At 51.9% G+C, this 11,481-nt stretch overlaps 1 long non-coding RNA gene across 1 annotated transcript; it reads left to right on the plus strand.

The window, feature by feature from the left end:
• Positions 1-3,704: 3,704 nt before the first annotated feature.
• Positions 3,705-5,275, plus strand: LOC143820012 (uncharacterized). The gene is made up of 3 exons (XR_013225201.1): positions 3,705-3,973; positions 4,710-4,889; positions 5,160-5,275. It is a non-coding gene; the product is annotated as an uncharacterized LOC143820012 (long non-coding RNA).
• Positions 5,276-11,481: the final 6,206 nt, after the last annotated feature.

Here is an 11,481-nt window from a genome sequence, read left to right on the forward strand (position 1 = left end):
TGCCCCCTCCCTCCCAAGTGTCCCAAATATAATTTTACAAAAACCCTGTTATAGCGTTATGACAACATAACACTGCAGTGTAAGACTGCAAAACTGCTTTATTTAACTTAGAAACAGCTTCGTAACGTGATCACCCCCCCCTTTTTTTTAACAGATTTTTTTTTTTGAATGCCAGGAGTGGGGAAAAACCCAATTGCATGCATTTCCGCATTTGGCAGCCCCAAATTAGACCCCGTTAGTCCCCCCCTTTAAAAAAACAAAACCCGATTTTCTGAGGATTCTTTTGCTGTGGGGCAAATGAAGGGGCACATCAGTGTGGACAATAAAAACACTGACCCTTTAAAACTGCAAATGCAAGCAATATCCCTAGACTGGAAACAGAGACGGTGTTTGGGTCCCAGCCATACAGCTCTGATTGAAGGACAGTCGTTAGGGGACGGGGAGGCCCTGCCCTGTAGGGTCTCTGCAAACCCGAGAGGGGTTCTGGGGTCAGGGCTCTCTGTGCAGGTAAAAGAGTCGACGCAGGTGGCCCACTGTGAATGGCTGAGCAACATCCAAGAGGGCTGTGACATCACTTCCCGCTTTGCCTTCACCAGTTCCTATCTCGACAGGCGAGTCTCCCTCAGCCTTGCTCTTCCCTCCTTGTTACCGACTCCATCTTCCCATCCTTCCTGGGAATCATATATCTTCCTCTTCCCAATAGCCTTTGCAAGTGGGTTACATGACATCAAGTCGCTTTTGACCTTCTGAATCGCTGGCCTCCCAAATGGTCTTTTGTGAGCAGACTTCCTCAGGTCCTGCAAAGGGTTCCTGTCCTGGAGTCAGTCCTTACTGCTGACAAAGAAGACCTGGAGGTATTCTGCATGGAGCGGGAAGAAACGGGCTTAAAAGAATTGCTGTATTTTACTACGTCTAATATTCCGCATGATACAAAATCCTCTGAATCGTCCCAAAATCCTCTGCAATTCAAACGGCAGTGGAATTTGTAGCCATACCACGATGAAGAAACCTAGAAAAGACTAAAAACAAGTTTGACCACACAGAGTTAAAACCTGTCTGCGATGGAAATTAGGTAACCCATGCAGAGGTGTGATAAACAACAATGTATTGATTGAGCGATCACCATCTTTTCTGTAATGCAGAGTCCCTCCAGGCCAGGATTCTGCTCTGTGCCTTCAGGGGATTCTCCGCTCTGCTAGCTGGAACTGGCTCGTGTTCCCCCATGTACCTTTTCAACGCAGGCCTCGTTCAATTTACCGGGGACATGCTGCTACCGCTCTCACGGGGTGAACCAGTCGATGGGGTGCATCAGATCGTAAAATCCCTCTTGATCAAGCACAGGAAGTTGATTGACCGTTAGTTGATACCGGTCTAAATGACTGCAAATAAATCTCTTTGAGTCTTCGACTGACTGCTATCGGGAGGGTGGGCAAACCTTTCTTTCTTGGAAGATTCTTCGGGATTTTCCGCCAAGACAGGGTGAGAATCCTTTTATCAAGCTTTATCGTTTGTGAGCACACATGGGGATATGTCCAGCAGCAAGTGTCGTTTTCCATGTTGTGTCGCTGGAAGGGTACATTGACTGAAGAAGTTGTTCTGCTTTATTACCGCACGTGTCGTCCCCCCCCCCCTTATCAAATTGGCCATAAGGAACATGGTAACCATAAAACCAGGGACATTGAAGAAGAGATCCAATCTCTCAGCTACATTCCCTCCAACCCTGGAATGGAAATAGGAACATTCTGACAACCAGTCATCCATTGCTCTGAGGGATATAGCTCCCGAGGTGATCTGAGGGGACAGAGAAGCAGTGAATGTGAGTTCAGCTGCCCCTAAACGGTGCCGCCACCCCCTACCTGTACGCCTGTTCCCTCCTTTAACTCTTTTCTAGGGGCTAGAGATCCCACAACCTGTGACACAAGTAGGGCTGAGAGAGCCCTGACAGGACTGCTCTGTGAGAACAGCTCTATCAGGACTGTGATGAGTCCCAGGTCACGCAGCTGGACGCAGGTGGAGGAGCGTGGAATCAAACCCAGCTCCCAGATTGGAAGCCGCCACTCTTAACCACACCACTTATATGGGTCAATTCACCGAATAGACATGCTACTAATAACCACACCACCATGCTGGCATGAAAGTGTCCATCCAGTTCCTCTGCAGGGCCAGCCACAGGGCAGAGGGGCCAAGGCCTTCCCCTGAGAAGACCCTCAGAAGAGCCCTGCTGGGTCAGGCCAGGGAGGGTCCCTCCAGTCCAGCCTCCCGTCTCACCCAGGGGCCAGCCAGTTCCTCTGCAGGGCCAGCCACAGGGCAGAGAGGCCGAGGCCTTCCCCTGAGAAGACCCTCAGAAGAGCCCTGCTGGGTCAGGCCAGGGAGGGTCCCTCCAGTCCAGCCTCCCGTCTCACCCAGGGGCCAGCCAGTTCCACTGCATGGCCAGCCACAGGGCAGAGAGGCCGAGGCCTTCCCCTGAGAAGACCCTCAGAAGAGCCCTGGTGGGTCAGGCCAGGGAGGGTCCCTCCAGTCCAGCCTCCCGTCTCAGCCAGGGGCCAGCCAGTTCCTCTGCAGGGCCAGCCACAGGGCAGGGAGGCCGAGGCCTTCCCCTGAGAAGACCCTCAGAAGAGCCCTGCTGGGTCAGGCCAGGGAGGGTCCCTCCAGTCCAGCCTCCCGTCTCACCCAGGGGCCAGCCAGTTCCTCTGCAGGGCCAGCCACAGGGCAGAGAGGCTGAGGCCTTCCCCTGAGAAGACCCTCAGAAGAGCCCTGCTGGGTCAGGCCAGGGAGGGTCCCTCCAGTCCAGCCTCCCGTCTCACCCAGGGGCCAGCCAGTTCCTCTGCAGGGCCAGCCACAGGGCAGAGAGGCCGAGGCCTTCCCCTGAGAAGACCCTCAGAAGAGCCCTGCTGGGTCAGGCCAGGGAGGGTCCCTCCAGTCCATCCAGAGCAGAGTTGCCGCGCATGCACATTTTGGCCACCAGGATGCGCAAATGCGCATGCTCGGCAGTTCCACGCATGCGCGTTTGCGTAGCTGGCGAGCCGGCTGCCGCGCCGGCCTCTTTCCCCCCTCTCGCTGCAGGGGGGAGGCAGGTGCGGCCGCTGGCGGCCCGGTATGATGGCCGTTGCGGCCTGATACCGAACTGCGGACCGGGGGTTGGGGACCCCTGCACTAGGGACTTTGGGGGCCGCTTCGCTTGTGGCCTGTTGAGCTTCTCGCTGCGGGGAGGGGGGGAAGAGGCAGCCGCGACCGCCGGTGGCCAGGTACCGAGGCCTTCATGGCTCAGCACCGGGCCGCAGGTTCATGACCCCCGTCCTACAGTGTGACGTACTCTAAAACTAAGCAAAAGCTTACAGGCCTCTCTAAAGGCTAACATTAAGAACTATAAACTGTACGAAGTCTGATCACCTCATTCCATCGAGGAAAAAATAAAATCCTTTGTTCTGTTGGATTAAATCTTGCTCCAAGGCTGAGCTACAATCCAAATCCTCTGTCAGTTACAGGGTGGGGCATTCAGCTTCATTACATTACCCAAATATCCCCTGACTCCGCACTGACTCCCTCGGGACAATTCCCCTCCACCCCCCTGCAGCCACCCAACCCTGCAGCCCGTCCTGGATGAAATCTGTCATGAGGAACGTGGTCGCAGAGGCTTTGAGGAAGAGATGCTATCTCTCCGCTGCACTCCCTCCACATTCGGAATGGAAATAGGAACATTCCGGCAAAGGAGAACCAGTCGTCCGTTGCTCAGGGGGATATAAGTACCGAGGAGGTCTGGGCAGGATCTCACTGAGGCCAGCTGGACTGTGGAGAGGAGCCCGAGCTGTGCATTTCTGGGACTCTCAGGCCATCAAAAATGCAGCGTCCATTTCTTGCATTGTTCTTTCTGTCCTTTCTGACCGTATCTTTCTCAAAGTCGGATATAGATTGTTCAGATTGTTGGTCGCAATTGATTTACAGATGTCATTGCTTTGGAATATGTACGAAAAAGGTAAGAAAGACAGCTGTTGGTACAGCTTGTCTTTGTGTGTGTGCATGCTTTAAATCTCTCAGTTTGGGTGATGGACGTATTTTAGTCCGCCCGCGGAGACTCATGGAATCCGAGAGATTCCTGAATGCTCTGCGGGACCATATGCCCTCCGGCACCTCGATGATGGCCTTGGTGGAGGACTGGCAGTCCCGCCTTACGGCCGCCATTGACGAGATTGCTCCTAGGCGCCCTCTCCGCCTTCCCCTCAAACAGGCTCCATGGTGCTCCCAGGAGCTTCGGGAGAGGAAGAAGGAAGTGAGACGCGACTTCTACGCCGCAGAAATCGGGTCCGCAAGCTCTCGCCCAGCACAATTATTTAAGGTAATCGGATCACTCACCGCCCTCGAGGACGGGCGACAAACGACAAGGGAATTGGAATTGAGCTGGGTGGCATTATGGAGCTATTTTGCGGACAAAGTCCTGTCGCTCCGCCGTGACCTTCCCGCCACGATTGATACAGTTAGTGAACTGGCCGCCACTGACGGAATTGCTTCTCACCCTCTAACGGTTAGATGGAGGTTTCAACATGGCACCTGGGAGAGCGACAGGCAAGAAAGAACTCCTTCCCCCCCCCCCCCCCCATCTCACAATCCATGGACCGGAGGGGCCTCCATTAGATTAATGTGCAGACCATCTTCACCCCAAGAATACAAGGAAGAAGAAGAGTTGGTTCTTATATGCTGCTTTTCTCTTCCAGGAGTTACAAAACAGCACACCGTCGCCTTCCCTTTCCCTACCACTGACACCCTGTAAGGGAGGGGAGGCTGAAGAGCCCGGAGATCACTGAAGAAGAAGAAGAGTTCGTTCTTAAGGATGCTTTTTTCCACTCTGCGCCACAAGAGGCTCTTCTGAACGTCATAGTGGCTTTCATTATTAGGTAAGCATCCAGCCATTCTTTGAATGTCCCCCCAGGCCCCGCCTGCACTGGCCTCCCGGCTTCCTCTCTGGCATCCCCAGGGGAAGATCCCTTTCACCAAACAAGCCCGCTGGTCCCTTGAGCCGTGCATTTCTGTCTCTGCAGGAGGGAGCTTTAAGCCGGCCATCTTCTTCTCCTGACCGGCCCTCTTTCTCACAGGTCCTGCCAGTGATGTCCTCTCCGTGGGATGGTGGTTGTGGCAGTAACAACTCCTCTTTCTTACCTTTGCAGGGACACAGGCAGAATTTCTACGGCCTCCTCCTGAGTAAAAGCTGAAGGGGAATGCTTGGCAAGGGGGCCTAGAACAGCAGCACAGAACTTGGATCCTGAATAAAGCTTCTCGTCACTACAATGGTTGTGATGGTGCTGTATGTCCTTGAGGGGCCTTCACGGGGGAGCTTGTACCTCCAGAGGCCTTTTGCCATTTTTAATGAAGGGCCACAACCCCAGGGTTCCCCAGCATGTTGCCCAGGGCCACGGTGGGGCCTGGTGACGTCCGTGTTTTAGAACCTGGGCAGGGCCGTGGGCGGCTTTGGCCGGGCAGGCCTTCTGATTGGCTGTGCAGCCTTTTGAGGATGGTCTTCAGCGGACTCTGCCACCAGCACCCTGGGTCAAAAGGCATCATGTTCCTCAGAAAAGCTGAAAAGTGACTACTTACTTTTCTTTTCATGGAATCATAGAATAATAGAGTTGGAAGGGACCTCATGGGTCATCTAGTCCAACCCCCTGCACTATGCAGGACACTCACAGCCTTATCACTCATCCACTCTAACCTGCCACCCCCTTGAACGTTCACAGAATCAGCCTCTCCGTCAGATGGCTATCTAGCTTCTGTTTAAAAATTTCTTTGAGGGGCCTTCATGGGGGAGCTTGTACCTTCGCAGTCCTGTCTCCAGAGTCCTGGGCCTACTCTGCACACCATAGATAATGCACTTTCAATGAACTTTAGAAGCAGATTGTCCTGTTCTGCACAGGAAAATCCAGCTGCCAAAGCACATTATCCTATGTGTGAAGAATGGGCCCCGGTTACCATTTTTAATTCAGGAGTGTGTTTAATTCAGTTGCTGGGGTATTTTCTTCTGAATCAAAACCCTGGAAGTTGATTGGCGGTTTGCTGGAAGGTGGGCGATTCTTTCTTCCTTGGAAGGTTTTTCTGGATGTCTATGGATCTTGTCGAGGGTCCCCTGGGTGCTATTTTGAAGCTGAAGTAGGAATGGGAAGCTGATTTTATGAGGGTGAACATAACATTATAACAGGGATTCTAAAATTATATTCGGGACAGTTTGGGGGGAGGGGGGAGGCGATCAAGGGCACAGAATGGTGGGATTAAGGGGCGCAATGGGAAAAAAGGGGCAAGCAGGAGCCACTTTGTAAAAAAAAACGCGTTTTGGAAACAGGGAAGGGAGCAAAGCATGATGGGAGGCTGCCTCCATTGGACTCAGTGCGGAAAGCACGTCGTGAATTTCAGCCTGGGAAACAAGGGGAGGAAAGCCCAAATGCGGAAAGGCTACAGTCGACTCGCAGCATACAAAGTGAGGCTAAGACAAGGGATGACTGAGAGAGTATCGTGGGACCACCATTGATTTACATGTATCTAAAGAGGCTGAGAGCCTCTTGTGGCCCAGAGTGGTAAGGCAGCCGTCTGAAAGCTTTGCCCATGAGGCTGGGAGTTTGATCCCAGCAGCCGGCTCAAGGTTGACTCAGCCTTCCCTCCTTCCGAGGTCGGTAAAATGAGGACCCAGCTTGCTGGGGGGTAAACGGTCATGACTGGGGAAGGCACTGGCAAACCACCCTGTATTGAGTCTGCCATGAAAACGCTGGAGGGCGTCACCCCAAAGGTCAGACATGACTCAGTGTTTGCACAGGGGATACCTTCACCTTTAAAGAGGTCAAGGTTTCTGGGTGTCTTTATGCGTCCATCTGTTTATCCTTGAGGCACCGAACCTTCTCTTTTCCTCAAAATCCCTGGCTCTTCAGCTTCTCCTCTGAGGGAACTTTGCCAACCCCCTAATTCTCTTGGCTGCCCTCCTCTGAACCTTGCCCAGTTCGCTTTGAACACATGCCGGGCATAAAGGCAGGTCGTTGGGTTTAGGTAGCAAAATAAAGTGTTTTATTGAACAGGCCGGAGCTTCACACAAGCACGAGGAGAGTTCATGGAGAACATTCTTTCCGACGGGGTGACATTCGAGCACAAACATTTTCCAGCCATTTAGGGGGCGAAGTCACCTGCTGGGGATCTGAGCCCCGGCCACGGCAGAGTCCCTATGTGCTGCCCTAGCCGGCCACACGCAGGGTTAGTCCAAAGGAAGGCACGTTTTCCGCGTCACCCAAGTTCAGAGAGCTACCAGAGAGGAGTCGAAAGCCCAGTCCGGCTCTTATCCGAAGCCTGGGCAGCCAATGTCCAAAGGAATACCGAAGGGAGAGTCGTTTAGCTCGCCCAGGTCGAAAGCTGGAAAGTCATTCAAGCACAAATCAAGTCCGCAATCCCTATTCATCGTCAGTCGTCGTACCAAGGGTGGTCAAGCCGGGAATCAGTCAGGCAGAGCTTCGCTGAGGCGTAGGTAAACCGGAACCGGGTCAAGGTAACAGGTGGGCTTGTGCAAAAGTTGCACCCACACTGAGAAGCAGTGTTGCCGGGCATAAATGCAGGCTGAGCTGACAGGCTAAGTGGTTGCACCTGGTGCTCAGTCTCCGTCCGTTGAATCAGCCCCGCCTGGACAGATAGCTTCAGACAGCATTTCTGCTGCTTACCACTCTGCGCCACAAGAGGCTCTCAGTATCCTGAGGCCCTTACACAAAATCCAGAAAAATCCAGAAAAAATCTTCCAAGAAAGAAAGAAAGGCCCTCCTTCCAGAGAACCATCAATCAACGTCGTGGGTTTTGATTCAGGAGAACTTCATGACCTGATACACCCCAGCAACTGGTACACACCGTGAGAAGGGTGGCAGAGGGTCCCTATTAAATTCAGCCATGTCTGTCTTGAAACGATACAGTCGGGGATCATGTGGTCGTCCCAGTTAGCAGAGCAGGGATTTCCCTTGAAGGCGCGGAGGAGAATCTCAGGCAGACCTTCTGTGTGAGCAGGAAGGACTGACTCAACCAAGGAAGCCAGCGGCCCTCGGTTGGCAGGACCCGCGCAAGACTGTTAACTAGAGGACATTTCGGGAGCCATTGATACAGAGGGTCACCATCTGTCAGAGGCCACCTGACGGCACTTAACAAAGGCTATTGGGGGGGAGATGACAGTGTGCAGGAATGATGGAAAGAATTTAAAGGCAGAAGGAGGAGAGAGCTTATGAGCTGAGAGGAAATGTACAAACTAGTGAATCTGTACGTACGAGAGAACCTCAAACACGGATTCAGTATCATTCTGCCACCGTTTATTCCTAAGTGGATGTAAATAAAGAGGCCAAATGTGTGTGTCCAGATTTCTGTCCTTGTGGCAGTACGTGCATAAGAGCCAGTTTGGTGTCGTGCTTAGGAGTGTGGACTTCTAATCTGGCATGCCAGGTTCGATTCTGCACTCTCCCACATACAACCAGCGGGGTGACCTTGGGCTAGTCACAGCACTGATAAAACTGTTCTCCCCGAGCAGTGATATCAGGGTTCCCTCAGCCTCCCCTCCCTCACAGGGTGTGTGTTGTGGGGAGAGGAAAGGGAAGGCGACTGTAAGCCGCTTGGAGCCTCCTTCGGGTAGGGAAAAGCGGCATATAAGAACCAACTCTTCTTCTTCTTCTTCGACGTGTGCCGTCAGTAGGGTTGACCCCAAAAGAGCTGATTGGTGTGAAAGCTTAAAGGCAACACTGGAAGCATGCAGTAAAAAAGGTGTAACACTTCTGATCCCTAATTTGATTCATGCTTTCATGTCTTTTTGTTGCAAGTTTTCTTAATTTTAGCCAGCTCAAGGCTTCTATTTCCTCCCTCACTGGCTCAAGGCGTCATCCCCCTTCAACACCGCTTTAGATATCCCTCCAACTGTTTGAAGGGCTCTAGCTGTCAGCTCTCCCCCCAACATCCTGGCCGCTCTCATTGGATGTTCAGACAGGACCAACCTGTCCATCACACGCCCATCCTCCTCAATGTCCTCCGAGTCTCAGTCTCCTTTGATCTCTAATGATTACTTACTCCGTCATTGAGGATTATGTATTTAAAAATTATTAGAAGTGTCCCGAAGTACATTATCCAAGTTGGAGAAGAATGTATTTGGCAGGAACCATCAGAAGAGTCATCAGAAGAGCTGTAAACTTAAGCTGCAAGGGGAAGGAGACGCCCAAGGCAAGTAGGAGAGCAATTAGCTGTGGAACCAGGTTGGGGGGCCCTGGCGTAGCTTATGGCACTGAATTAAGACTGGCAGGAGGGACACAGAGAGGGGGAACCTGAGGGCACCCCCTTGAAGGACACACAAAGATACACAGTGCAATCACAATCGTTGCACGGAGAAAAAACTTTATTCAGAATCCAAAGATTTTTATCAATGGTCCATGATGCTCACCCAAGCCCCCTAAAGGTTGATTCTCAAATAAACTTTGAGTTCCAACTTAGAAGGACACCGAAGAAATATTGCTCATCTCTCTGCAAAACAGAAGAAAGAGGTGCAGTTATTGCAACAACCACAGTCATGCAGAGATGACAGTTGCAGAACCTGTGGGAAAGAGCCGGTCAAGAAGAGAAGAAACCTGGCTCAAATGTCTGCTCAGTAAGAACAGCACTATCAGGGCTGTGACTGGCCCAGTGTCACCCTGCTGGCTGCATGTGGAGGAGCGGGGAAATCAAACCGGGCCTACCAGATTAGAAGCCAGCACTCTTAACCGCGACACCAAGCTGGCTCTATCGATTTAGTGTCAGAATCTTTCAGTGCTTGTATTTGTTCCTGATTGATATTGAATACAAGTCTCTTAAACCTCCCCTCTGCTAACAGAGACAGAAATGCACGGCTCAAGGCACCAGCGGGCTTGTGTGGTGTCAGGCAGCTTCCCCTGGAGATGCCTGAGAGGACGCCAGGAGGCCAGTGCAGGTGGTACACCAGAATGGGCCAGGGTGGACATTCAAAGACAAAAGTTGCCGGACGCTTACCCTGTGTGTGGAAACAGCAAGGGGGCAGCAGTGAGGAGAGTTAACCTTTCATTCTGGGTAGGCCATCCTGAGCCTCCTCCTAGAATGGAAACACAAGGAATAAAATTGACCACCCTGCTTGGCTAGAATGGAAATGTCTCTCACCAATAAGGGTCATTTCAGGGGGGAAACATTTTGGTCAACAGTGACCTTCCGAGAGGCAATGCTCCCTTTTTAGACATGGGGATCCTTCATTCCAAGACTTCCAGGAATAGCATAAAACTTTTCTCGGTCTGAGTTGGTCCTTGAACCTATCAGAACACAGTGGGGTGTGAATGCCACTGGGCACTGAGGGGAAACCGAGAATTCCTTAAAGTAGCAATCTCCAACCTGTGGGCCACGGACCACATGTGGTCCGTCGACTAACTGGAGGTGGGCTGCGAAGAACGCCTCCCCCCCCCCCAGCCCTTTACTTCATCCACGATCCGGCAGGCGCTCATGGGACTATCTCGTTGCAGAGAAACAAGCTCAGGGTTCCCATTGATTTGCCGTTGTCATGAGTTAAAATTTCCATGAACATAAAATGTTCCTTATGTTCATTGTTGTGGCGTGTCCGTATCTTATTTTGAAGGGATGTTTAAACATTACCATAGCGATCAGAGAGCGTTAGGGCAGTGGTTGAGAGTAGAGGAATAAGCTACTCCCCCCCCCCTCACCGGGCCTCAGAAAAATTGTCGAGCGTTGAGTGGTCCCCGGTGATAAAAAGGTTGGGGACCACTGCCTTAAAGCACCGTCGAGTCACAGCCGGCTTATGGTGAATCCTTAGGGCAGGGGGTTCGTGGCATGACGCAATGTTGTATGTTCCTCCTACACACACACGCTCACTCTTGCCTTTATGTACCCTCTGTTCTTGTGCACCACAATGGGATGAGGGGCTCCATCGCAAAGGAATGACCTGGAAGGCCTCACTCTGGGTCCATCTGCTGATCTCCCTCAACAATAGGCCAATCCGCTGACACTGAGATGACTACTTAGGGCTCCTTGAATAACCTTCTTAAGGGAAGATTCAAATGGGTGGCCGGGTTGTTCTGAAGTAGCACAATAAAATCAGAGGCCAGTCAGGCACCTTTAAGACCAACAAAGATTGATTCAAGCTGCCTTGAATAAATCTTTGTTGGTCTTAAAGTGGCTGCTGGACTCTTCGTAAGGGAATCTGCTGCGAGAGAATGCAGTTGATTCTCCTCTTGCAGGAATGCTTTTGTAGCCTTACGCTCACACACAAGCACACACACACATGCACACACACACACACACAAGATGTACGCACCGTTGCTCTTATCTCTCGACGCAGGCAGCGTCTGTAGCACCTCGGTGGGTCGGAGTATATCTCACATATTGAACAATCAATGGTAAGAGCAACAGTCATGCTCAGAACGGACAGAACCAACACGGCAAGAAATAGATGCTGCATTCTGGAAGACCTGAGAGCCTCCGAAACAC

Source organism: Paroedura picta, chromosome 10, assembly GCF_049243985.1.
Source record: "Paroedura picta isolate Pp20150507F chromosome 10, Ppicta_v3.0, whole genome shotgun sequence".
NCBI classification, from domain to species: domain Eukaryota; kingdom Metazoa; phylum Chordata; class Lepidosauria; order Squamata; family Gekkonidae; genus Paroedura; species Paroedura picta.